The following is a 27667-nucleotide window of genomic DNA, read 5'->3' as shown; positions in this document are numbered from 1 at the left end:
CCAGAAGTTTATGGTGGTGACCACACATCTCAGCTGTGTCCAGAATTTTACACAGAATATCTAGATTTTTGCCTCACATTTTCTGTTCTTCATGAAATTTGTGATTTTTCTGGCAAATTATTGAGCATTGAAGTCACTAAAAGATGGAAGCTTGAGTTTCAGAGTTCATCTCCTTCAGAAAATGCATGCTATTTTGTTATTTTAGCAATGTTCTGAGTTTATAAGGGAAATATTTAAAAATCAGTCACTACTTTTGGTGATTTGCCCCCCCCCCCACATTAGTTTTGGCTTTGTCTATATATATATATATATATATATATATATATATACACTTTTTTTTTTATATTGAGCCCCAAGAAAAAATTTGCAATTCTTGTCTCAGTGTCGCCAAGCCTTTTTGAAGACACAACAATAACTGAGGGATGACTTCAGATGAGTAATATAAGGTAGAATAGGTGATATCTCCTATAATAGAGATATGTTGGAGGTCAAACAGCATGTGCCCTATAGATATTGTAAAATGCATTAGGCCCATGGTAGAATATTTTGGTATCCTTGAGTATTACAGAAAGAGATGGAAGAAATGTCCTGACAACTGCCACACATTTTGCACACAAGCAGCTTAGGTTAAAGGAATTCTATGGTAAGTAGTGGGGTTAGAGTAAATTCTAGTTGAAGAGCTGCAGATTTCTGGCCTATCTGAAAGCTGGCATTCAGCCTTATCTATTCATCCATCTTTTGTCAGAAATAAAAAGACCACTGCATTCACTTTTAATTAGAATATTCACAAGAATGAAGGAAGCATACATATTTTATTTCAGAGAATATTGTGTAAAATAATGTGCTTGTGTTTTACTCATACTGTATTGAAACAAAGAAAAATGCTCACACAATATAATTATTATATCAGCCTTACCTGTGTGGTGCAATATATAAACAACTACACTCTCCTATGTGTTGCAAGTGTTTCATTTTGGATGCACAACAACTTGAAAACCAAAACTATAAAGCATCAAGAGAGGCTTTTCAGCTCAAGATTACTGTTTCGTCTTGCAAAACCAAATGCTTCCTTTTCTCCTGCAAAGAATCCCACATTCAAGTGACATTTGATAATTCTTTGCTATTATGGTTGACAATATGTTAAGCAGTGATACGCACATTGCAATAGTGGTAAATAATTCATACCATCAACTAGAAATGCTCCATATACATCCTCATGAGATCATTTAAAGTTCGGTGACACACAAACATTGATAATGAGTTATGTCTAGACAAAAATTTATCTAGCTGGATCATATTCAAAACTCTCCCAACATATCTAGGTTTTTATTTTGAAGGGTCCAATCAAAAGATTGCTATGTTTTTCATGCGGCTAGAATTAAAAGAGCATCATGAATATATTCTGTAGAAACCAGGTCACCTGAAAATGTATAAAAATGTACTTCAATTAGTACACTTAATAGTACTGGTCATGCAGTTTACTGCAAACCATTATGTCCTGGTTAGCTATGTAAGTATTCCCAGTTCAACAAAAATATTAATTTCAGTGTTCTTCCTTCCATTATGTTGTAAAATCCAGGAACAGATTTGGAAGTCTTGCCATTGGCTATTAGATCCCTGATTGTGAAGAAGTCTGCTGTAAGCTAAAATGGCAATACAAACAAATGTTTCAAAATACTTGTTCAACCTCTCTGTCAGACCATTTGATAATATACTTCTTCTGTCACTTATTTTATATTCTGCAGTTAGGTCATATCTTGACCATTCTTTCGCCAGTCTTTGTAGACTAAGGCTGACCATGTTGATCCTCTTGTAATATAAATATGAACGCAGTTGTGTACCACCATGAGCAAACTATATAAAATAGTGAATCATAAGACTCCTGCATGGGGAGAACTTAAACTGCTGCACTATTGCCTTCTACATAGTTTTACTGTAAATGCAAGCTTCATTGTGCTGTATACAAATATTGTGCTTTCGAAGTCACATTAAAGACTGTACTATAATATATAGTTCCTAACAGCTAATATGTCCATTATATGTTATTAATATTCTATTTGCTTGTCCTTTGCTTCATACTCTGACTTGATATTCTACCATGCAATCACTAACTGTGGAACTTTGCTCCTCAAGCCTCAAGTGAAATACGCATCTGACTTGCGTAGCAACCAGATTAACAATAAAATAAAGAAGTAGGCAAACTGAAACTAAATGGCAAATGTCTCTTGAATTTCACCATTGTAGAAATGCATTTTTAGACCAGAAAGGGAAATGTATTAGTTTGTGTCACAGCATCACCTAGGTTATGGGAAAAGCTACAGATCCAGGTTAAATACTGAACTCCTCTATCCCAACCTTAAAATTAACAATCAGCCGTTAAACCTGAATCCCTTTTCCTAAATTAATTAATATAACCATCCAAGATATATACCCATACATCAACGGTTCTATACAAGAAATAAGGAATCATTTGAACCTCCACAAATCCTATCTAGTGATTTTAAGGCAAATTAAAGAATTATTTACCAGCTATTTACAAAACTCCAATATAAGCAACAATAATATAACAATCTGTAACTCGCTATGGAAGACCATCCTCTCAACTAAAAAATATATCACTAATACATATAAACTAATCAAAGACATTAAATTCCAAAAAGATTTGCTTGTCTCGGACTATTGGAGAAAGAACAATCCATCCATCAATACCCTTTAACTAAACCAAGCTATCAACTTAACAAATAAATCCATACCTCTTAAGAAATTGGCATTTACCCAACTGATGATTTATAACAACGCATATTTCACACCCGCTATCTTACATAAATTTAACTCTACGAAATCCCCTCTTTGTCCTCACTGTAAAATGCAAACGGTTGATATTCTCCATTTATTCTGGAGTTGTAAACATGTATTTAAACTCTGGAACTCCCTTAAATTCCAATTACAAAAAATGGGCCATTAAACATCCACACTCACTTGGGAATTCACTCTTCTACATATCCTACCAAACAACATCTCTAAAACTCAAGCAATTACTATGATCAATATTTTTTCTCTTACTGAAACTCTATATAGCAACCAATTGGCTTAACCTAAATAACATATCCTGGAAGAATTTTAAGTTAATGGCGACCAAACATCTTTTAACCCATAAAATTTTAATTGACGAGGGTAATAAAAACATCAAACACAGGAAATTATGGGAACAAATCTTCAATATTATTCTTGTCTAGCTCATGACAATATATCAGACTTAATTACAAATAAGAGATCCCATACTAAAAACTATATTCATAGCTCAAGAAATTTTTCTTCTTTTCCCTCTCCCTCCTTTTTCTAAGATATATTCGCAATCACAATAATTTTCACTGAAATGTAACAATTTTTCTCTCAAATATTGAACACATCTATGTATATAGTGTAAATAATATTGAATGTTTTATTTCTGTTTGTATTACCCTCAATGTATATCAACTGCTTACTGTGAAGAGGTCTTACCTCTACCTGTTCTACTATGTATGATGTTTTAGATCAATGAAAAGAATAAATAAAAATTATTGAAAAAAAAAATATTGAACTCCTCTGTCTACTTTTGAGAATTTATCCAAAGATTTTAAAGGCAGAAAGGAATATAGACTGAGGTGAATGTCAACAACATTTTTGGAAGATTAAAAATAACAAGCTTGATTTTCAGTGTGAGGGACCTTTGAGTATCTTGTAAAGCATGAAAAGTTCAGCCAAACAACACTTCTGGCTACAACAAATATTGTTTTTGTTCAAAACAACTTGTAGAATAAAGACTAAAGAAACTGTAGTTTCATGCCTGAGAATCATTCTAAACACTCCAGTCTTCGAGTACAAAACCTGATGGAAAACTTTAAAGCAAATCATGTATTCAAACAATTCCATAAACATAAAGAACCAATTCATCAATCTAAATCCAAGTGACCTTTGTCAGATTCAGTTTACACTCATCTCTCCACATTCTCGCTCTTTCAATCATCGCAGTTATTACTAGCATATTCTTTTCTTACCCCTAATACTCCATTCGGTGATCCAATAAAATATCTTTTCTACATCAAATCTATCTAATAAATAAATACATAAATCCCACTTAACTATGACTTTAATAACAGCCTTTACTTTCATATACTTCACACAAGAACAATTCAGAATGATGCCAGACTTCAATGCAAACTTCTCACATCCATTTACAATCTTTTCTTAAAACCAAATATTGTCCTATAAGGCTTTTAAATGCTCATTCATTACCCCTCTTGCAATAGTCAAGAGTCCTACCTCAGTTAATGAGTTTAGGTCCATATCTGACATATGGCCATTTGCAAAAATTGTTAGAAAAGATTATCAACAAACAAATTATTGAATACCTTAAAACCTATGGCATCTTATTTGACAAACAACATGGTTTTTGAGCAAAATGCAAAATCTTCTATCTTCAGTGGTAGTGACCTAATAATTTGCTTCATGTAACAAGAGCTTTTCAATGGAGTCATTTTCTTAGACTTAGAAAAGAGTTTTATAACACTGACCACTGTCTTGTAATCAATAAATTACATTCCAGCAATTTCTCTGATTAGATTTGCCTCCTATTCAAAAATTATTTCACCAACAGAACTTTCACTATTGCCTGTTTTCAGCAAGCATACAACTCCAGCACACAACCTAAAGGATCAGTAATTGACCTCTCTGTCTTCTGTTTATTAATAGCTTATCTAGTGATCTACTGCATAGCAGTCTCGCTAAATAGACAGTCTTGTCATGGCCTCACCACTCCAGGATAAATTTGCACTATTATGGAACCAGTTAAGTTATAATAAACACCTTTAAGATTAATAGTATCCTTCTTCCTGCATCCAAATGATTGAAACAACTAGAATCAATCTCATTCTCCATAAAATAAGTTGTTGGCTTCACACTAATCACTGTAAAAACAGAAAATGTTCCTTGATATTCTGTTTCATCAGACCCTCCCTTAAAACTCCTATGTAGAACCGCAGAGTCAGAGAGCATTGAATCATTTCAATGTCTTGTGTGAGTTTGTTAACCTCCTTTTCCTAGAAACCAGAAGAACCTTTGCTCTAAATGTCATTATCACCAAGCTGAATGTAGACTCATATCTTCTCTCAAAGCTTAATTTATAATACTTCTATACTTCAGAAAACAGAATACTTAGGTTTATTCTTCTTGGTTCTATGCATGAACATCATTACCACAAAAAAATATTAAATGGTTCCATCTCAGTTTCAGTAAAATCTACTGTCCTCATTAACACCTTACCCTGTAAACTACTAGAAAAATCATATTGTTTTCCAAGGATTTGGGATCAATAGCTCAGCACACCAATCACTGTTTTGTAAATGACTGTATTTAACTGTTGTTCATCCTTCCTTCATGCTCAAAGGCAGTGGAAGCTCCATGTCAAACTCAGTACCCTGAGCATAGAAGTCCTTGTCCAGGCATTTTAGGTAACTTACTCCTCAGATTTCATTCCATGAACATCTGGATCTTACAAGAGGAGCCAAAGGCATCTCTTTTAGTGATAATGAGTAATGGCAAGGCTGCCGGTACTGTATATAATCCTAACCCTTGTTACTCGTTGCAAATAGATATCTTCCTACTAATTGTAAAATAGCTTTACATAGTTAATAATGCTACAAATAATACTCAGTCCTGCGTATTGCTTTGATTACACACTTTAAATGTAAATATTTTATTTTTGTAACATTCCCTATAGCTAAACAGCATTTGATTTAATGCTTGTTTTATTAGAAACCATGGTATTAACATTACTATACATTTTCATTCTCACCAAAGACTCCTGTATCCACCAGTGACTGCTTGTGTTACACGTTACTGTTATATGTCTAGTTTTTGCCACATGGCCTATGAGTTGGCCGTGGATGGTATATGAACCAGCACATTCACATGGTCAAGCATAATTAAATATATACACTTATTTCTTAACCACTGTGAGAGTGCTATGCAGTGTACTGAGATGAAAGCCTGTGATGTGAAACTTTAGAGAACAATTATTCATATTCAGAACTCTTACCACATTATAATGGTGCTTCAGATGTTGAACACAATCTTAACTCAGTCAGATTTCATATCTAAAAGAATGCTGCAAATTATCATCTAGTAAAAGCACACATTTAAATATGTACAATCCCTTGAGAACATTCTGCTCGGCAGTGAGTCAGTGCAGCTGTAATACCTCTCCAAGTCTAGTATTTTTCATGCCACTACAGGACAGCATTCTCTTTAAGTTGTGTGAATTAATGCATGTAGTTTTACTACATCAAATGTGATTTTTTTTTCTTTACAAAATTCTTTAGCTTTTGCAATATTTATATCCACAAATTTTATATGTGTTATTTATTAAATTAACTGCTATCTATCCTACTTGATGAAGCAAAGGTTTTGAAATATAAAAGAAAAGATAGAAAGATAATCCTGTTGTGCCTGTAAAAACACATTAATTCAGGGCTAGAGCTTCTATTGATATAACTGGTTCTAAAGAAAAAAAAAACATCAAGATTGTACAAGAGTTTGTAAGATTTAGTTTCAAGTTTGTTTGACCCGCTTATGTTCTTCTAACTGAGCCAGAGGCTAAGCGTATCTTGCCAGCTGGGAACCAATCCAACAGCCAGGAGCCAGTTTGAAATGAGTTTATTACTTTACAAGATTTGTTCCTGTTAAAACAGTTATAATAGGAACACTGTTTAACACATGAACAGTGTTTGATATTACACAAACATTTGCAGTTGATTTAAAGGTTGTCAGGAGTGTTAGTGTTTGGTTTCACAGGCTATTAATGAGCCAGCGTCCTTGAAAAATATTTTCTGCACACTGCATGTGCACATATGTATATAATGAAAAAAAAAAGAAATAGAAAAGTACAAAACTGGTTGTTGCATGCTATTTTTCAATAATAACTCCAGGTGCAATCAGCTAAGAGTTACCTGAAGATGTGGATTAGATTTCCTTTACATTTCATCTTAAAACTCTTCACCAGATTGATCTGTCAAGAACAAAGCTATGTAAATATTTTGATAATGTTGGGCTTATGGACAGATCCTTGGATATGCTTTAAATAAGACAGCAGCAAAAACAGCAGAAAATAAAATAATGTGAAAATACTTTGAAAAAATAAATGATACATTTTTGCCAAACAATCTAAACTGTACATGATATTTTAGAATGGGATCTTTAAATAACAACACACTTCAAGTCAACTATGAGGGTTAGAGAGATGAAATGAGTATGGTCCAAATGACATGAGGTCAGTGAATGGCCTGGTAGACGAAACGGCTAAATCTCTGCAGAAGAAGAAAAACATGAAGCATTGCTTTCTCGGCTCACATGAGATAGACGGAAACAAGTTGAAGGCATGTATCATGTCATACGTTCTGGAGAAATCTATCTACAAAACAAGGTAAGGGAGTTAAAAAGTGTGTCTACTTTGGAGCAAGGGATGGCTCCTTCACAGTGTCTGTCAATTTAGATGTAGGTGGTCAGCACTGACAAAGTGCCTGACACCTTAGAAGAAGGGGGTAGCTCCCTCAAAGTGCCTGTCACCTTAGATGTAGGGGGTAGCACCCTCACAGTGCCTGTCACCTTAGATGTAGGGAATCGGTTCTCTCAGAGTGCCTGTCTCTTTAAAAATAGGCTGCACGTATCTTAAAGTGGTGGTCACCTGAAAAGTATGGTGTGGTTCTCTCACAGTGCTTGTCACTTTCAGTGCATGAGATAGCTCTTTCACATTGCTTGTCACCTTAGAAGTAGGGTGTGGTTCTCTCACAGTGCTTGTCACCTTAAGTGCATGAGATAGCTCCTTCACATTGCCTGTCACCTTAGAAGTAGGGTGTAGTTCTCTCACAGTGCTTATCACCTTAGATGTAGGGAGTCATATCTGTCATAGTGCCTGTCAGCTTAGATGTAGGAAGGTGGTTGTCTCAGACTGTCTGTCACCTTAGAAGTATGGTGTGGTTCTCTCACAGTGCTTGTCGCCTTAGGTGCATGAGATAGCGCTTTCACATTGCCTGTCACCTTAGAAGTAGGGTGTGGTTCTCTCACAGTTCTTATCACCTTAGATGTAGAACGTTGAATCTCTCACACTGCCTGTCACCTTATATGTAGGGAGGTGGTTCCCTCACACTGTCTGTCACCATAGAAAAAACAATGTGTTTCAGTCACAGTGCTTATCATGTTAGGAGTTGGTGTGGATGCCTCACAGTGCCTATTGCTCTCCCAACAGTGCATATCACCCAACACTTAATAGGGCTGGAGCATATCAGTTGAACAGTACCTAAATACAACTTAATGCCATATGTGCCAACTCTGTTTCACAGCCACAGTGTGGGGTGCAGCCTGGTAATCATGGGGATTATGGGAGCATCACCTAAAGATAGGTTTCAAAGAGTCAAATGTTCATAGGTACTTGTTAGACTATTGATCTGTGAAGATCATAAGGAGCCTAGCCTTACATTCTTGGAGTAGGTTTTACCCCTTATATTTTATACATAAGTAATCTAAAGCTGGACAGTACAAGGATATATTGGGGCATTTACTTGTTTCTGTGTCAGTAACGGACATGGGTGCTATTAAGGGAGCACTAACATCACAGCGCTCCCTAATACGTGGAGGTCATGATGAAGAATGGAGCATTTGGGTGTGCAGGGATCTAATTTCAGTGGTGGATGGGCAAAAAAAGGTAATGGTAATACATTTTAAAACTCAGGGTATAATTATTAGGGCATCTGACAGTGCATTGAGTGGCAATTTGTTTACAAGCATGTTTGAGTAGGGAAAAATATAGAAAGGTATAGAAAGTTATAATTGCTGGCTGCAATTTTATTCAGTTTGTTTGCATTCAGGAAAGCTGGGAGTGTGTGACAGTGTTTAGGATTAGGTAAGGATAGATAGACTAGATTGTGTAGTGTGTGTGTGTGTGTGTGTGTGTGTGTGTGTGTGTGTGTGTGTGTGTGTGTGTGTGTGTGTGTGATCGTGCATGTGTGTGTGCACACGTGTGTGTGTGTGTATGTGTGTGTGTGCTTTGCAGTGTGTGAGGGAGTGTGCCAAACAGCAATTACTTTGACAGTGGGTTAATGAATGCTTGGAGTATAAGTGCAAGCATTTCTGGGTTAAGGTTACAGAAATGGCTAGATTAACGTATAGCTGTAGGGTAGTGTAATGCATTTTTGATTTTGCATGCGTCTTTGCCTGAGGGTCTGTGTAGCAGTACTGTTAGAGGAAATGTTTTTCGTAAGTTGATGTATAGGATTACGATGGGGGCGGGGTACAGCTGAGAAGCATTAGCAAGTCTAGGACCACTCATACAATATTGAGCTGTTGCTCCAGCTTTAGAAATCTGTAATGAGTCTTTTCATGGCAGTCCTTTCTTTTAAAGTTACAGGAAGTCTGTTAAAATATTCTTTGTTAATGAACACATCCAATTTCAAATAACTTCAGTAATTGGCATTAGCAGTAATGAATCTTAATAACGGTAATCATTATTCTCATAGGTTTTGTATTGCACTGTATAATTAACCTATACAGTGCATAGCATTTATTACTCCTTTGCAAAGATAGTATTCATCTACAATCCTTTTGAAAACCTGCTCCAGGGCAATGTACATGTACTGTGTTATATAAACTTTGATAGTCTTCAAGATGGTGAATGCCAGTCCCTTACATTTCAGTATATTGCATTTTGAAAGTCATCTTAATAATAGAACTTCATAGCATACTTAATTTTGAGATTTCCATAATGACAAGTTATACATATTTTAATATATGTGAAAACCTTAAATAAAATGATTTCTAAAACATCCAAAGCTTATACAGATGAACAGAGTCTGTCAATCGTAATTGAGTGTATACCCCCTTCTTTTGAAATAATAACTGGACTCTGATAAGCCTATCCACTTTCAAAAAAAAGTTGTTTTAGCACTAAATCCTCTCAAAGTTTTCTCTATTATGTCTCTCTCTCTCTCTCTTTCTCTCTCTGTGTGTGTGTGTGTGTGTGTGTGTGTGTGTGTGTGTGTGTGTGTGTGTGTGTGTGTGTGTGTGTGTGTGTGTGTGTGTGTGTGTGTGTGTGTGTGTGTGTGTGTGTGTGTGTGTGTTTGTGTGTGTGTTTTGCCTACCTCCTGCCCCTCCTGGACCATGCTCACAGTCTTTTCTTACTTCAACAATTTGTCACAAATGGAGCTGGATACTAAGACTAGGTGAGAATATGCCCCACTAATTCCCTGCCTTATAATCTCTATCAGCCTTCAGTTCCCTGGTAAGAGTCAGCTGATAGGGTGCAGGACAGCTTGCTGGTTGTTGAGGGTGACCTAGCCTTTTGTCTTAGGAACACCACCTTCCATAATGTATGTCATTTCATCACCTGTATACAGCCTCCTCTCAGCCTACAATCACTGCCTTCAGAGCCATAGAATACTTCCATTTAACAATTTCACCTTGGCTGCTTAGTGCAAATGCTCTAATGGCAACATAGACAGTTCGGAACTCCACTATATGAACACCTAGTACTCCCTGTAGGTGTCCACTATATGTTTAGCCATGACCATCTTTCTGTATCCAGGATAGGTGAGCTGGTAGTCACCCCTGCCTCCCATTTTCCCATTGTCTTTCAATCAGCTATAACAGGCACCGTAGCCATAAAATGAATTCAGGCCACCTGCAGTACAGTTAGAGTTGTTTCCTTCTACATCCATTTAGTATAATAATATTTGTTTAAAAAGTTTCTTTGTTAGCTTATGCATATTCATCTATCCAATGTTGTCAGATCACATCTGAATCCTTTATTTATTGCTAATTTCTCTTGACTAGACAAGAGATGACACTGCCCCTGCTAGGTTCCTAAATTAATTTGTCAAAATATTCATGTTTAGTATTTAATCGTGTATCATATTACTTAGTTAAGAAAATCCCATTTATTTATTTGAAGTTTTTATTTACAACATAAGCATTATTTATACTATTTTCCTAAGTGATAAGACACAGTTAAGTTTATATGATATTCCTGGGATGCATCGATGCTGTTCATGTATTGTGAATGTTAGTGTGATTCTCTGTAAGCCTTTCACAAGGATCATGGCTGGCAATGATTTAAGTCATCCCAGTCACCTAGCTATCAAATAAACAAAGAAACAAGTAAACTAAAATGAATTTATACTGACCAAAAGTAAAGGCAATCCATTGATTCTTTGAAAATGTGACCGTATCATCTTAATTAATACATAAATACGCCACCTTTAAATTATCTCAATACGTTATATGGAAGACTGAATTCCCTTGTTCCAGGTTCTTCTATGGAATTTCTCAGCACAACTTTAGAACTATGCCCTTTGGTCCACATATCCTGAGGCTTAGCACTCAGCCCTGCAGCTGGTTTATGATTCATGTCAACACAAATAATGAATAATTCTTATGACAGCACTCTCTTACAAAGCTGTTTTGTTTCATCTGGGTACTGGTCATACCTCTCAACCTCTTAGAGCAAGAAATCTGGAGAAAGCCATAAATAAGGGGGGGTGGCAAAGGTCCAAAAATAGGGACACTTTTTAAATATTGCTCTTACAAACTTAGAAAGTTAATAGAATAACAAGTTATGTATTAGCATGCATTTTCTGAAGGATATGAAGTCTGAAAATTAAATGTCATTATTTTCTTACTTCAATACAACCAGTGATTTGCCAGAAAACTACAATTTTATGAGAAATGGACCAAAAATATGAATCAGAAATCTGGACATTCTGCAAAAATCTGGAGAGGTGAGAGCTATACTGGCCACTTTATCATGGCCCATTTAGCCTAACCTCATTCAGTGAATATTAAGGGGACCAGCCAATCACCCGGCTTACCTTGCTGAGGTTTTGAGACCTCAGAGTTGCTTACACTAGTTTTTATTTTTATTTTATTTATTTCAGTTTGATTACCGGGGAAGTCCACTGGGCCAAGAAGTACCCATTTTCAGTGGAGGCCCGGGGAGAAAAGCTCCAAAAACAGTACAATCAAGGTTACATACAGTAATGGATGATAATACAATGTCACAAACAGTTAGGAATATGTGAGATGCAGTAGTAGGCAATACAGTAAGGATTACATAAAATACAATCATAAAAGTACAATGTCCAAGATGTAGAGTCTGCAAAGAAAAAAGGTAAAACTTTTTTTTTTTTTTTTTGCTACATATGAACAGTATTTACATACTTACAGTCAACTGAAAGTCAGCTATAACCATATAGGGGGAACATAGAATGAAATTAAGAGAGTATATAGTAGACTGTTGCTTGAGAATAGAGGTCAAGGTGGAAAACATTTCTAGGATTTATACTGGGTGAAAGCAAGGACATTTCCATTTGGAGGATAAGTGTAAGAAAAGATGGGTCTTGAAAGAGTCAGAGTTAGGGATGGTCCTAATAGAAGGTGGGAGGGAGTTCCATTTTCTACCAAGAGAGAAGGAGAGTAGGAGCTGGCCAGCGGGATGCTTAGGTTTGTGAATGGAGATTAGGTTTTGGTGTTCAGATCTCAGAGATCGGTTAGGGATGTAAGGGGAAAGATGTTAGATAAGGCAGGGCATTTTTCTGGATAAAATATTAATTTGTGAGCGGTAGTTAGTTGGAGATAGTCAAGGTAGTTAGGGAGTTCTAACCAGTTTAGAGATTGTAGGGCATGGTAGTGGTGAGTACAGGTTTTGGATTTGGTGGCAAATTTAGAGATCTTATTATAGCAAGCTTCGAGTTTTGAGGTGTTGGAAGCAGAAAGATTAGTTAGAAGTGGGGCACCATAAAGGAGAGAAGGGAGGAGGTAGGTGATGGCTAAGGTATGCCTAGAGGAGTTAGAAAGAAATTGATTATTCCTGTAGAGCATACCTAATTTTTGGTGGGTTTTCTTTATGTTTTGTTGAATGTGGAGATCAAATTTGAGCTGTTCATCAATGGTGATGCCAAGGAGTTTTGTGGAAGGGACCACTTCTATAGGAGTGTTGGTTAGGCTTTGGACATTGAACGAGTTTTGTTAAAGGAAGATGCCTTGGTAGGAAGGAAAATTAGTATTTTAGATTTATTGGAGTTAAGGGAGAGATGGTTTTGGTGCATCCACTTTTCAGTAGTGGAGAAAGCTTTTTGAGTTTTGGACAGAAGTTCAGAAGGGTTGGAGGCAGAACAAACTAGGGTAGAGTCATCAGCGTATTGGATGACTGTAGTGTCAGGGAGGGCAGTGTGAAGGTTATTTATAAAGATGTTGAAAAGCAGGGGGCCAAGGATGGACCCCTGAGGAATGCCGGTGGGTGTGGGTAAGAAGGAAGAGGTGGAGGCTTTCCATCTGACAGCCTGAGATCTGTCTGAAAGGTAACTGGAGAACCAGGATAGAGTGTTGGGGGAGAGATTAAGGTTGGAGAGATGGAAGAGAAGATATTTATGGGATATGGTGTCGAAGGCTTTGGAAAGATCTAGCAGAATAGTTGATACAAGAAGTCCGGTATCTCAGGCTTGATTGATAGTTTCTAGGAAGGCTAGTAGGTCAGTTATGGTGCTGTGGCCGGGACGGAAACCATGTTGGGTGGGTGTGAGTAGCTGATTCTGAGTTAAGTAGGGTAAAAGTTGGTGGTGGATGCATTTTTCTAGGATTTTAGATAGTGGGGAGAGTAGGGCAATGGGGCGGAAGTTAGAAATGGAGGTGTTTTTGCCTCCTTTGTGAAGAGGAAGAATGTAGGCAGAACGCCAAAGTTTGGGTACATAAGACTCTTTTAAGGATCGGTTGATCAGGATACTAATCGGGAGAGCAATACCTTCAGCAACATATTTGAGGAAAGAGGGGGGAATGTTGTCGGGGGCATTAGAGCATGGCTTTAGTTTAGATAAGAGTTTTTTTATATACATTGTGGAAACTGGTTTGAGCTGGAACATGGAGGGATGGCTATTAGGGATGTTGGAGGTGGGGTTGAGGAAGTTGGGAGGATTGGTTAGCTTAGCTATAGAGTCTGTAAAGAAGGTATTAAAGTGAGTGCTCAGTTCCTTGTCAGTTAAATTTGGATCAGGGCAGGGGTTATTTCTTGACCCTGGATGGAGAAGAGAGTTAACAGATTTCCAGAATTGCTTTGGGTTTTTAATATGGTTGGATTGAAGTTTATTGTAGGAGATTTTTTTGTCTGAGGTGATTAACCTTTTTACTTGGTTTCGGAGTTGGGTGTATTGGAGCCAGGCAGTAGGCAGTTTAGTTTTTTGATAAAGTTTCCAGGATTTGTCTCTGAGATGCATGGAATTTTTAGTCTCTTTGGTAAGCCAAGGAGCAGAATTGGTTTTGATTCGCTTGTTTCTTAGGGGGGCTTGGGAGTTGAGCGTGTTTAGGAAGATAGAATTAAAGTGCTAGACAGCATTGTCAAGGGGGAGAGAGTTTAAGATTTGCCAGTTGATTTGCTAAAAAATGTTAGAGAAAGTTGTGGGGTCGAAGTTGCTAAGGTTACAGGTTTGAATGTAATGATGTTGGTATGGGGAGGAGTTAGTAGAGCGATGGATGTATGCAGGGAGATGGTCGCTGAAGGTGTTAGGGGAAGTACCAGAGAGAGAGATTTTGTTTGGATGAGAGACTAAGATCCAATCTAAGATGGACCCTGGGGGGTGGATTTTGTTAGGATGGGTGGTAGAATGTATTACTTGGGTGAAGTTGTAGAGGTTAATAGCTAGGGAGGGGGTGGGTGTGTTGATTTTATTCCAGTCGATGTTAACATCGCCAAGAATGAAGGTTTCATACTTTATTTCAGTTGAGGCCCAGTGAAGAATATTTTCTAGGGTTGAGATATTGTTGCCTGGAGGTATATATAAGGAAATAATGCAGATGTTTTTATGTTAAGCGCCACATGGGGCATAAACCTTCATATGAAACATTTTGAGAGACTGCATGTTGGGTGCTTGAGTTGTGAACAAAATGGTTTCAGTCACATGGGCTCCTCTGAAGCAGTACCTTAGTTATGGTATGGCAAAGGGGGCTACTGCCAGAGCACAAAATGTTAATGGGTTTGATCAGCCATCCCGAATTAACTTTAATGCATACCAGTTTTTAAAAGCTGATATTTCATTTGCAGTCAAACCTGGATGCTGTAGCATTCTGTGCAAGATGTAAACTGTAGCAACTGCTTGCAACCTTTGTAGTATTTATTTATATATTTTTTGTTTTCTCTTCCATTGAAGAGATGGATCAGGTATGAGGGGGCATGTGTCTGGCCACCTAGTTAGTGTGCCAGTAGAAGGAGCAGATTTTTTTCTCTTCTAAAGAAATTGCTGCGGCAAGTAAAAGGAGGCATGTATCTGTCTGGCTACATGGTTTGTGTGCCGATGGAAGAAGCAAATATTGTGAAAGACCATGGGACCAACACATGGTGCTAGTTAAACTAGCTAGGCCTCCACGCTTAACCCTACTAGATCGATGATACCCTATCAAAATCTTACTGAAATTAATAAATAGTATTAGAAGAAGTAAACCCATGAACATAGAACTTACAGGAAATATAGAACATTACTCATGCTGAATCTTTCTTTGGGAAAGCCATATACTAAAATGTTTCTACTCTTTTCTTGGAATTTTAAAATGAGACTGTGTGAAATCCCAGTCCAGGTTAGGCAGAGTCCCTCATTGACTCTCTTCAAGAGGAATCTTAATGAGTGGATGGGAGATCGTAGGTTTACCCCGGATATCACTTCTGTGTCACTGTTAGACAGAGGCACAGTATACTAACCTCGAAAAAGGGCATAGCAAAATAAATTTAAAATGGGTGGCGAAAGCCAAACACATTCTGGTTAGGCTTATAAATACCCTAGGGCAGATAGCCTAGTATGAATCTATGAACCTATGAACCTATGAACCTATGTTCAAAGGTGCTTTTCTTGCTGTTACTTTTGCAGTAATTATGCTCTTGTCTTGCAAAGTAGACTTTCTGATTTTAACATATGCAGTTAAAATTTAGTTTATTCACTGGAGCTATTTATTAAGTTTAATAAACTTGTGTTTGTATTTCTTGTATGCGCTTTTGATGGGGGGGGGTATAGAGAGACACGTAATCTGTAGAGTGCAACAGATTCCAACAAATAATGCTTCACAAACTGCAGCTTAGTCAGGAAGTCAGATAATCAATCAGTAACTAACCAAATGTATTTATATTCAAATAAACAGCAACAAAACTGAACTGGAACAATATAATATTCCTACTAAAGTCATTAATGCCTGCATGCAGTATAATAATACACATATAATGGTGCAATTAATGATTTACCAAATCACTCATGAAGAAACCTAAAGATATCTGAATCATTTTAATGACAGTCTGTAGTAAAGCATGCTTGTCTGTGTTATAGATTGGTTGGATTACTGCTGGAGTGAAGTTTGTGTGTGTGTTTGTGTGTTATATATTGAATGGATTAGTGCTGGAATGAAAAAATATTAATTGAACTGAATGTTCATCTACGCCTCTGCACTGAAGCCTACATGGGATTATGAACTGCAGCCTATACCTGTTGAAAAGCCAGACTACCTGCAGTACTGACTTCCATATATAGGTGGAGCTGTATTGGGACAATGCTCGGCAAATCCCTGTGTTGATGGCTTACAATTTCCTGTTTACAAAAATAGATTTCATTTGCTGGTTTACCTGTGGCCCTGCATGCCCATCATTCACCTTGGATGAAAAGAATGCAGGTATGATTAAAAAACAGCAACCTACAGGTAGAGCTTCTGCACTGGACAAAGCCAAACAGATCCACCTGTTATGTCAGCCCTGAAACCTTGCCAGCAAAACCAGGTCTGACATCAGAGAACATTGGCCAAATACATTTGCTCCATGGAGTCCTCTGGTAAGTTTGAGCTATGCTCAGAATAGGTAATGAGATTCAAAAACAAATCTCAGTACCTGTTCCTGGCATAGTGAGACTCCCCTCAATGCAACACCTAGAGGTATTGAACTGCATACAGTTTTACCCCATTGTGACATCATACTGAGGTGCCAGAAGAAACCAGAGATCAAGTACTGCTTAAGGCATTGCAAATAACTACGTGTGTGTATCTCATCACAGCAAGCGTAAATAACAAAAGGGATAATTTAGAAGTATGGCATGAGATAAGTAACCTTGTTATCCTTTGGCTATTCAAAACATGATTCCGAACAGATCTTTATCTCTCCAGTGTGATACGTGCATTATTCCACTGCATTACAAGGGGTACGTCTGACAAGGAAAATATAATACACTGTCCTTATCCTATTCTATAAATTATTTGTAAAATTTGGTAAAACCTTATAAACACAAGCCCCCCTTTTACAGAGTGATCTGAGTGCACTATTCTGGGTGAGTGTCATGCTTAAGGCACATGATGATAAATGGAGACTGAGAAACGCAAACCTGGAACTGCTCAAGAAACTGCAGCTTTCCACCATCTGTGTTACTGCTATGGTGCCTAGGTATTCATCAACAGTCATAAATGGCTTGTATCATGTAATATCTAAGATGAAATCGTCTCTGATTGTTTAACTAATGAAATTCTTACATGGAATATATTCTAATCTATGTTTCAACAGTCCACATTAATAACTGCACATTACTATCTAGAAATTACAGTCTTACCTAAGAGTTCTGTTCTTGGGTATATTAAAAGACAGCCCACTTTGTACAAGACTTTATTGCTATCAGACTTCTGACTATGGTAATGCTGTCTTCTGAATCTGAATTACTTACATCTGACACAATCAATTAAAAGTTTTACCTCAGCTAATCCTGCAGCCTGATGTAGTTGCTTCTTGGACTGCGTGCTAACTCACAGACCTGAATTTATCTTTACTCTCATGGCATCCGCTCTCACACTCACTGCCCACTAAATCAGGTTGTGGTTGTGATCCAGGGAAATTTCCAAACAGCTTATGTTACTATCAGCGTCATGAACCTCACTGCATAATGTGAGTATGTCATTGACTAGGCATCATTCCTTCATGAAAGCAGTATTACTTCTTCACATACTCTTCCTGGTGAGCACATAACCAAATTCAAAGACAAATTCCTCCTGACAACCAAAAAGGCCATATGATGGTTTACTAAAACATTGTTAGAAAATGACATGGGGGGGATTATAGTTTGGAAAGTGTTTGGAAACTTTTACTGAGTAGCACACTTTGTTTCAAAAAGTGTGCCAAAGTCTGTTCTAAGTTCAAATGCTTCTGCAACAAAAAAGCCAGGCTTTAATGAAACTTCTAGAATGACCTTACAATGTTAAAAGAAGGAAGAAAATACAATGATTAGTTCCTTAAACTTAAGAACGCAACTGATTCATATCACTCCAAAACTGCAAATATATTTAGTGCAAAATAACAATCAAATCCTATCACCACAATTAATCACTTTGCAAATCTATCCCCTCTCCATGATTCTTATTCCATAAATACCACATATTAATTTCTCCAAAACTTCCATGAACAATGTCAGGTATATTCTCTAAAAATGTCTGATGCTGGCAGTACTGGTTCTACGAACTTACATTTAAAAGTTACTTCAAATGTTCCCAAGTTATGCTTTGAATTTGCTAGAATAGGGACAGCTATTCACATCTGAGAAGTGGCACTTTTTTCCTGATATCCAAAGAGATGAGGTCTACCAGTTAGCTAACCTGCCAGTCTAGTTGTCTTCTACCATACAAAGACAAACTTCTGAATAAACTAGTAGTCAGACAGCTTCACTTTTTTATTTATTGCATTTGACCTTTTCACCACTGAGTGGCATGATTCTTTTTTTTTATTATTGGCCATAACACTATTACTGCAGTGTAGTCTTATAATGAAGACATCCATAGTAAAATAAACCACTTCTTCTTCTTCTTCTGGCTTTTCCCAGTAAGGGGTCGCCACAGCGGATCACCTGTCTGCTCATGATTGGCAGTGGAGTTTTACAGTGTCGAGTTGCCAGCCCGACGCCCAACCTTCCACAGAAGGCACACACACATGCACTCACACCTAGGGACAATTTTAGAGTCTCCAATCCACCTGCAGCATGTCTTTGGGATGTGGGAGGAAACCGGAGCACCCAGAGGAAACCCATGCGTCCACAGGGAGGACATGCAGACTCCGCACAGAAGGCACCCCAGCCGAGGATTGAACCGGAGAACCTGTTGCTGTGAGGCGACAATGCTAACCATTGCACCACCGTGGCCACCCATAGTAAAATAAACCACTAAGGGTCCAAAAAAGCCCTTGATATACTTCATCACCAACTATGTAATTAGCTGATGAAGACTATCTGATCTTCTGCTACAATAACTCATCAGCTACCTTAATATTCTGCTATTGGTTATAAAAGGCCCTCGTAAACCTCTTGTTTGAAGATGTCTTAGGAGATAGTATATGGTGCATAGTCATTATCTCTGATCGCTCATCATGACATTATGGTTTTCCCTGGAGATTTTGACACGCTACCCATGGTCAACATAAATATGACTTAGAGTGTCTTCTGAAAACAAGCCAAATCTTTTCCACAAAAACAGTAAATACACATATGGCTGTTCCATTGGTTCTTTTTATTTATTTATGTATATATTAATTTATTTTTTCTTAACTTGAGTAGAGCACTGACCAAAATGGACCATTTTCTGACCTGCTCAGAAGAAGTAGAGTAGCAATAGTCCAATGAACGACGCACAAAAACATGACCATAAGTGATAACATTTTTGAACAAAGCAAGCACAATTATTACACTTCTCAAGCAATCAAATCTGCAGACTCATATAAATCAAAAGTAAAGTAACAACTTAACAAATAAATCAAACAATATGCATGCATGAGTATAAGTGCTTCTCTGAACTCCAAAATAGCATAATTGTTGTGAGGGAAGAAGAGGAGTTAATTGACTATGTGAATTGTTTACATGGAAAGTAGCTGAATGATAGAAAAATAACTTATACACATAAAATATTGTAATAATGCCAGCATGACTGAAGGGAAAAAGGGGGAACAACCAAGTGTAATAACTAATGAGGTAGTAGCTGAATTAAGATTCAGTAGACTGGAGGAAGACGAAGTAACTGCAATGAGAAAGAAAGACTGAGAGAAGCTTTTAATTCATGCATCAGTACATAGAGTGAAGGTGGCAAATTTAGTATCTTTAAAAATATAACTATTTTTATTTCATTTCGGACCAAACTTTGAGGTATGTGAATACCTTTTTAAACAAGCAGTAAGTGTTTACCATACTTAGGTCCAGTAAGTGAGAGGTTATATTTGGAGGCGTACAACTTTTTAATAGTTTTTTTTATAGCTGCCTATAGAGTGAGCACCCAGTTTTCATACACAGCTGTACCTTACGCCTTAGTGCCCAGGCTGAACTGGATTAGATTTGTTATATGTGTCTAAGGGAATTAACTCACAAAAGACTGCACATTAATTTTACAAAACCATAGTATTGGTCCTTTGACACTACCAAGTGGCTAAAGTAAATGTGGATCCATGGATCACATTTCATTATACCTGAAAGGTGTTCTCCATCTAAGCATCATGGCCTTTCTCTGAACCAGTGTATTTCCTGTTAACAGCATGTAGAATAGCTGTACAGTAAGAAAGTTAATCAGGCTGACATACACTAAATGCTGTTCTGTGTGTTTTCATTGTCAAACTATGGCATTTCAAGGAAAGGATGCTGTAATTCCTTTAATGCAGCATGTTTGCCTCAGAAGAATATAATGAAAGGAATGAGAGGGCAGAGGCTTTAGGAAACTCAAAGATTTGATAGGAAAACAACAAGGGGATTAACTATAACTTTTTTTGCTACTTTTTGTGATAGTTGAGATGAGAAAAGAAGACCATTGGAAGTATTTTTAGGGGTGCTTTATGATAAGAAACATAAAACTGGAGACAAATGTTAGGACTGATGCATCTCCTATTTTAACTAAGGTGAAAGCACACCTACCACCAAACTAGAGTAAATTAAATCTCTCAGGACTACTCAATGGATAATGGCAATAAAAACCTAAACTGGGTCATGTTTTAAGGTGGTATTCATAGTCTGGGATTTTCAAGTTGTGTAGTGGTTATCCATGAAGAGTGCCCCTACAAGTATATGCAAATAAACTTCTCACTGATGAAGGAAATGCAAAGACACTTTGAAAACATGTGCTGCTTACAGGAAAATGTAATCTACCTGATGATAACAATTAAGTACATATGAAGGATTAAGTAAAAGCTGTAGATGTTGTATGGTTTCATATTCAGATATTGTGGATATTGGAAAGACATAAGGCAAGTGCAGACTATGCAGCTTTTATAATTAACAGTTTAGAAAAGGGGGAGCTTATTATGTTTTACATTGGGGTATCCTTGTTTGCATACCATGGCATTTTCTGCAATGAGTTGAAAGGTGGAGAGAGGAAAGACTGAAAAAAGGGGAGACACAGCAAAGAAGGAGACACAGCAGGAGCACATAAAGAGCATTGTGCTAGCAGAGGTGGGAAAAGAGGGATATTATACCCCCCTCCTTTTTAATAAAAGGGAAGTGCAGGTTGGAAGCAGGTAAGATGGTGTCGGAGAGAGGATAAAAGAAGTAAGGGCTGGTGAGGGGGGATGCCCAACAAGAGTCCCCAGTCAACAAGGACTCAAATCTTTCCACTGCTAGATAGTGTTATAGTAGAAGACCCTGATGTTGAGGGGCAGAAGCCTGTGGTAGCGAGGTGGGCATCACCAACTGGAGTAGCAAGTCTTACACCCTCTGAAGAATAGTCTTGATAGGCTGAAGCTGTCTGACCATGATCTACTCCACCACATCCTTAACCAATTCCCAAAGCCCCCGTTCAGGGAGGCTTGTCAGGCTACAACAATCCAGAGGGATTACTGGACTGTTGCCACTACCCTGACCCTGTGGGGACATTCTCTGAAAGAGCAGAGTATGAACATTCCCTAACCAGGGTGGTATGCTGTTGGACTGATCCCGAAGAATGATCAGAAATGAGAGACAAAGAAAATAAAGAAGGACAAAGGAATGCATAATTAAAATAAGAAAAAGAGGAAATACAATAAATTCACAGGTAATTTTACACAGCATTCAATTTCTTTCTTAAAATCAATTTCATTTGTATATACCTTTATTGAAGTAAAATAAATGTATGAGAAGTACTTATGCATACATGAGAACAATGAAATGGGAACAATGATAGATGAAGTGCTTATGCATACATGAAAACAATGACATGGGAACAATGATACAGGAAGTGCTTGTACATATATGGGAACAATGATATGTGAACTGCTTATGCTCACATGGAAACAATGATATATGAAGTAGTTAGACATGCATGGAAACAAAAGTTGGGGACCTACTTGTGCATACATGGTAACAATATGTGAACAATGATACGGGAAGTGTTTATGCATACATAGAAACAATGATATGGGAATAATGACATGGGAACTGCTTGTGCGTACGTGGGAACAATGATAGGAGAAGTGCTTGCGCATACATGGGAACAATGATATGGGAACAATGATAGAGGAAGTGCTTATGTATACATGGGAACAATGATATGGGAACAATCACATGGGAAATGCTTGTGCATACATGGGAACAATCACATGGGAAGTGCTTACACATGCATGGGAGTAATGGGAATGGATTATGCATACTTTGGAAGAACGAGTGTATTGCCATCAGTTTATTGGATTTACACTTGCACTCTACAATACTAACAAGAATGATAATTAAATCTCCTATGTGTACTTGATATGGGTTTGTTTGCAATACTGTACCAAAACCACCCTTTATAAATACTTGTACTTACTGATCAAATTAATTCAGTTAAAGACACTTACTGCATTTAAACATTGACACTTACTGCTGATTTAGTTTCAATAATGTACTGAAAACAATGCAGGCCTTCAGTTACCATCCTTTATAAAGACTTGCATTTATATACAGTAATGAAACCCGTTATAGACACAATACTGTCATTACTACTTTATTCATACTTACCATGCCCGGCTTCAACCAATCTGATGATTCTGTTTGACAGGACTTACTATATACAATATCCTCATTCACTAGAATTGGAAGACAGTCATTATTTACCTCTATTTTACCTTTTCCTCTTTAACATCACTGAGAAAACTACTAATTCTTTGCAATGCATTCCATTTACTGCTGTACTTGGTTAGTGTATGTCTAAATATTTATTTATTAATATCTGGATTTTCATAGTGTGCCAATATTTCCAATAGTGGAAGTTATAGATAGTAGGACTGCATCTTCCTTTGAATTGTTATACTTTTATATGTGTAAACAGCTTGACGTTTTGGGGGAGGCATATTTTCTGGAATCCTTCCAAACACTTAGAGTCTAGGTTCTTCTTTAAACTGCTAAGATTTGCATATCTAGACTGCACTTTAATGTAACGTTCTGTGAATTTTGTTCACGCAGGAGCTATACAAACAGAAAAATGTACCAATTCAAGTGTTCAGTTCCTTTCAACTCGAGCTTAAATAAAAATGATAATAGTGCTACAAATGGATACAGTATGTATACTCCAAGGCAGCAATTTGTGCTTTCAAAGTTTTCTGCCTAATAACTAAGCATAGAAACCACTTAAAAACAAACAGTAAACTGCTGAATAAACAAAAATGTCACATGAGCAGCACCAACGTAAAACCAAGATGAAATGTTTAATGAGTAAACAGCAAACACGACAATGCAGCACGACCAGTGCAAACCACAACAAGTAAATGAAACAATAGAGCCAGTGTAGTTTTAAGCGCTTTTTGTCTGCACAAATAAACAGAGTTCTTCAGATACTAATACACCATTTGCGTGGTACTTTAAATGTGATACTGAAGTCACATGATTAAAGTTCCGCTTAGAATTAACACTTTACAGGCTTAAGTAAACCATTCCTTTATGTCAGTGTTGTAAGTATATATGATAAATATTAAAAACATTCAACAATGTTATTCCACATTATAAAACTTTGTAAACATTAAAACTTGTTGATTAAAGTTTAAAAGAAGTTAAAAAAACACTAAATTGTGTGAACACTGTGTGACATCTTATTCATGTAACCCGGTAGCTTGTTTGTAATTTTCGGTGATAACACGCACTTTATATATTTGTGCGTTATATTACTTCCAAACTATCAGTATCTCGGTCATACTACTTTAACTTACACTTATTCTGTATGCTACCTGAATAAAAGATAAACGAACAGTAAAAAAATATAGTAAATTAAATATCGGTACTCTTATTAAATGTGTTCTTGTATGGTGTATGGTTATTGATAATGACCATGCTATACTCACGATGCCACCACCATGTACACCAGTGTGTAGATTCATGTGTAAATTTAAGAAAGGGGGAATGTTTTTTTATTATTATTTTATTCTTTAATTCTACCTTGTGCTTACTTCTACCATTTATCTTAACCAGTTTCTTAACTTTAATATACAAGTTAATGAATATAATTCATTTAAACCTGGTGACCTACATGCATCAAGTCTCAATTGCCACAATAATTCTATTTTCTCTAAGTGTAAAGATTTTGAGCCTCCTCTTATCATAGTTTGTACCTTGTTTTCCTGGTCCAATATTTGTTCAATCACTTTGAACTTGAATGAGTGATTGGGATTCTCCGCACAATGTTTTGCCAAGGCATTATCTTGTTTACATCTACTAATTGCATATATGTGGTCATAAATTCTATTTTGTAATTTTCTGTCAGTTTTGCCCACATAGAAAGCTGGGCATGTCTGGCATTGAGCTATATAAACCACTGATCTTGAATTAAAATTGAATTTGTTTTTAAGTCTGTAATTTCTATCTCTAATTACAAATTTGTTTCCAGTGTCTATATATGTACAATAATTGCACATTTCACATCTCAACATACCTACAGTCCTGTATGTACTGTTGTACTGTCATTCTAAAATGTTTTTTAAATTTTTACCCCCCCCCCATATGTAATCACTGGGAAAGCTTCTACTTTTTGAGCAATTTCTCTATCTGTTGTAAATAAATGCCAGTTCTTTTTCAGAATGCCCATAATTTCCTTAGCTCTTAAGTTGAATGTTAAAACAAAACTGATATTTTCGTTCATTACGATGGCATTAGACCCAGGTCTAGTTGTAAGGGAATCATGTGAGATGTGAATGTCATCAGTGTTTTCAGATGGTACTTGAGTTGTGGTTAACTCTGAATTTGTTACCACTGACCATGCTCCCTTATTTAAAATTGGTTTGTATATTCCTTTATCACGCTTCCCTTGGACTTCAATTGTGATGCTTTGGATTAAGTCAATTGGATAACCCCTGTGTGTGAACATATTACTCAGGTTATCACATTCTGCTATGAAGTCGTTCTGCAAAGTAGTCATTCTCGCTGCCCGTACTAATTGCCCCTTAATCACAGATTTGTTCTGGTGAAAGGGGTGCGAGCTAGTGTAGTGCAAGAATGAGTTTGAGTATGTACTTTTTCTATAAATCTTAGCTGTGTAATATTGTCCTCGGATGTCTTTATGTGATTAAAACTCCAGTTGTACCATTAAAATACTTAACTAATTCTGTTGCTACCTCCTTTCCTCCTATAATGATAAGGAAGATGTCATCCAGGAAGCGTGTATAAAAAGAAATGGTAGTTTTTAAATGAGCATTTTCAAGGACAAATTTGTGTTCCCAATATGCCATGACTAAATTGACAAAACTGCCTCCACATGGGGACCCCATAGCTACCCCGATTTTTTGCAAATATATATCATTATCAAATGCAAAAAAGTTGTACTACAAAACTATACCTAATAGTTGTTCAATTAATCTTTGTTCTGTGCCACTTGCCCCTTTTGATCTAATGAATTCAATGACCCACTCTATACCCATGTGCTGTGGAATGGATGTGTATAAATCACAGACGTCTACTGTTAGGAAATTGCTGTCTGCGTTAAACTCAAGTGAGTTAATTTGTTCAAGAAATGTCCATGAATCTTTGCATATTTGTTTTTCCTTGCTGACGTAAATCTTTAGTATAGAGTCTATGACTTTAGCACAAGGGTATGTAATAGACTGGCGGGCATCTACAAGGGCTCACATGGGGGGGGGGGGGTCATTGATATCTTTATGTATCTTCGGGACTCCAAATAAAGATGGATGTCTAGGCAAAGACATAGATATTTATTTGTATGTACATCAGTTAATGAATCAATAAACATGTCATTAATAAACATTTTAATTCTATTGTAAGCTATATTCAACTTGTTTAAGCTCACTTTTTGGTAGGCTTGTCCTTCAAGAAGTTTTGACATTTTTTCAGTGTATTGCCTTACACCCATTACTACTAGACCACCCCCTTTATCCAGTTTCATGATAAGGACTGGTGCATTTTTTAAACTGTGTTAACATCATCTTGTCCTCTGTAGGTACATTATCACTACTTATAGAGTTGACACTGTTGCTAAACAAATTTCTAATTTCTATTTTGCACATGTGATCAAATATATGGATAAGGGGGTGAATTGGTGGATTGTATGTACTCACTATCCTTAGGTCTTGCCTATCACTTGTTCTGTTCCCTAATAGTACTGTCAAATTCAATTTTCTGATGTAAAGTTTAAAGTCTAATAATATTTCTGCTATGTCACCTCTGTTAGAAGGGACAAAGGTAAGTCCCTTAACAAAGCCAACTTGCTGTCAATGGCAAATTCCGTGTAATTATAAATTTTAAAGTCCCCTTTCAAGTTTGTTATAATGTTGCAACTGGAAGGAGTAGGCATGTGTTCACCTGTTACTAAGTTCTCTGTTGTCTCCTCCTGTTGCTGGCAGCAAGTGTATTGTGAAATTTCGTTTGATTCCCTCTGTAGTTGTTCTGGTTCCTCTCCTTCCGACCCTGGTAGTTTTTTGGCTGATATTGCTGCTCGGTTTGAAAACCACCCCTTTCAAAATGATCATTTCTAGCCATATTAGGGTTCTCTGAGGGCTCGTTAACATCATGACTTGTCCCAGGTCTTGGTGACATTGTGTCCTCCCTGTCAAAGTTTGAGTCATTGTTAGTTGGGGAGGTGTAGTTTGTATTACCCATTGTAGTGTTCCATACTTGGGAAGGGGGTGGTTTAGGGTAAGCTGTTCCCTTCTCATATTCTTTTAAGTCCCTTCTAAGCTTTTTAAGCTTGGTCTCTTTAAGTCTCTCTAGTTGTTCTGAGATACTTGAAAAAATACGTTCATAATCATAATGGTAACGATCAAATACATTGTCCCTTTTGATTTCTTTGTCTAATTCCATGGCTTCTCAGCCAGTCTGTTAATGTGTAATTGGTAGTGTTTACACATAACTTTTAAGAGTTCTAAATCTTGGGTGTTAAACAACTGTATTAAGTCTTTATAAAAGTCAGACCCGGGTTCCAAGCCTGTAGAGTACTGCCAAGTATGAAGCCCCCTTTGGGACAATACTCTCTTTAATACACACTTCAAATTACTGTAATTCAAGTTGCAGATTTTTAATTTTTAGTAGTTTAGCATCAAAAAGTTTAAGTTTTGAAATGATACTCACACTACTTTCAGCCGGATTTCCTATAGTGATAGTTCTACATTGGCATCCTAAGCTTGGTTGCTCGCTGAGCCAGCTAGCAATGTCATAGGTTCCAATAAGCCCCG

Source organism: Protopterus annectens, chromosome 12.part0, assembly GCF_019279795.1.
Source record: "Protopterus annectens isolate FY-2018-M chromosome 12.part0, PAN1.0, whole genome shotgun sequence".
Lineage (NCBI taxonomy): Eukaryota > Metazoa > Chordata > Ceratodontiformes > Protopteridae > Protopterus > Protopterus annectens.
Note: the sequence above shows the minus strand (reverse complement) of the source record.